This window comes from Arachis ipaensis, chromosome B5, assembly GCF_059453495.1.
Source record: "Arachis ipaensis isolate K30076 ecotype BB chromosome B5, ASM5945349v1, whole genome shotgun sequence".
NCBI classification, from domain to species: Eukaryota; Viridiplantae; Streptophyta; class Magnoliopsida; order Fabales; family Fabaceae; genus Arachis; species Arachis ipaensis.
Genome location: NC_142440.1, coordinates 99,889,635 through 99,891,458, shown reverse-complemented (window position 1 = coordinate 99,891,458; position 1,824 = coordinate 99,889,635). Strand labels below are relative to the sequence as shown.

The 1,824-nt window shown below is 43.5% G+C and overlaps 1 non-coding gene across 1 annotated transcript; it reads right to left on the bottom strand.

The window, feature by feature from the left end:
- Window positions 1-346: 346 nt before the first annotated feature.
- On the bottom strand, window positions 347-453 carry LOC148565142 (small nucleolar RNA R71). The gene has a single exon (XR_015885047.1). It is a non-coding gene; the product is annotated as a small nucleolar RNA R71 (small nucleolar RNA).
- Between the last annotated feature and the right edge of the window lie 1,371 nt (window positions 454-1,824).

The window sequence follows — 1,824 nt, the reverse complement described above, 5'->3', positions numbered from 1 at the left end:
CAATCCAAACCCAGGAAACTGTGGAAGTAGCATCCAAAAGCCAACCATACATGCCAACAACTTTGAACTAAAGCCACAGCTCATCACCCTTGTTCAGAACAACTGTTCATTCGGAGGAAGTGTGCAAGAAGAACCCAATCAACATCTAACCACCTTCCTGAGGATATGTGATACTGTGAAGTCTAATGGTGTTCATCCTGAAACCTACAGACTGCTTCTATTCCCCTTCTCACTCAAGGACAAGGCATCTAAATGGCTGGAATCCTTCCCGAAGGAAAGCTTAACAACCTGGGAAGATGTGGTGAACAAATTCTTGGCAAGATTCTATCCTCCTCAAAGAATCAACAGGTTGAGAGCTGAGGTTCAAACTTTCAGGCAACAAGATGGTGAGACTCTCTACGAAGCATGGGAGAGGTTTAAAGATCTGACAAGAAGATGCCCACCAGATATGTTCAATGAATGGGTACAGCTACACATTTTCTATGAAGGTCTTTCTTATGAATCAAAGAAGGCAGTAGACCACTCATCCGGGGATCTCTGAACAAGAAGAAGACCATTGAAGAAGCCATAGATGTCATTGAGACTGTAGCTGAGAATGACTACTTCTACGCTTCTAAAAGAGGCAACACTAGAGGAGTGATGGAGCTTAACAATGTGGATGCATTGATAGCTCAAAACAAGATGATTACCAAGCAGTTGGCTGACCTTACCAAGAAGATGGAGAGGAATCAAGTAGCAGCAATCACCACTTCAGCAGCAACTCAAGAAGGAGTGAATGAAGAAGCAGATGATAGTCAGGAGCAAGCCAACTACATTGAAAATTCACCTAGGCAGAACCATGACCCATACTCCAAAACGTATAATCCTAGTTGGAGGAACCACCCAAACTTTGGGTGGGGAAACCAACAAGACCAAGGCCAAGATCAGAGACGTCACAACCCCAACAACCATGCGGCTCACCAACATTCTCCACAGAGATCATATCAGCACCCACTTAACAACACACCTCAACATCCATACCAAAGCCAAAATGGCCCTTCTCATCCCTCCAATCTCAACTCACCATCATCGGAAGAAAGACTATCAAGAATTGAGACTCTACTTGAAGGCATATGTAAGGAAATCCAAGATAACAAAGTGTTCAAAGAGGAGGTGCGAGCCAATATCAAGAACCAGGGAGACATCATCAAGAGGTTGGAATTTCAAGTGGGATACCTCTCTAAGAAGATTCCCAAACCTACTCATAGCTTCCCAAGTGACACAGAGAAGAACCCGAGAGGTGAAGTAAAGAAGGTCAGATGGGAAGATTGCAAGATGGTCACTATAAGTGATGAGGGGACTGAAGAAGAGCCGAACAAACCATTAGAACAACCTGGAGATACATCAGTAGAGAAACAGGAAGAGGATCACCAAGAAACCAAAATTTCACAGAAGGAGCTGCTGAGACTCTATGCACCTTTTCCCCAAAAACTCAAGGGTGGTGTAGAAAAGAGAATATACTCAAGGTTTCTTGACATGTTTGCATCTCTCCATGTAAACATACCATTCATCAAGGCCCTCCAACAAATGCCCTCATACATTAAGTATATGAAGGAATTGCTGACCAGGAAAAGCTCACTCAAAGGAGGGCAAACAATAGTGATGAATAAGGAGTGCAGTGCTCTCATTCAACCAGAGTTGCCTATAAAAAGGAAAGACCCAGGGAGTTTTCACATCCCCTGTGCCATAGGAGAAACAATATTTGACAAAGGACTCTGTGATCTGGGAGCAAGCATCAACTTAATGCCTTTATCCCTTATGAAGAAGCTGCAGATCAATGAGCTA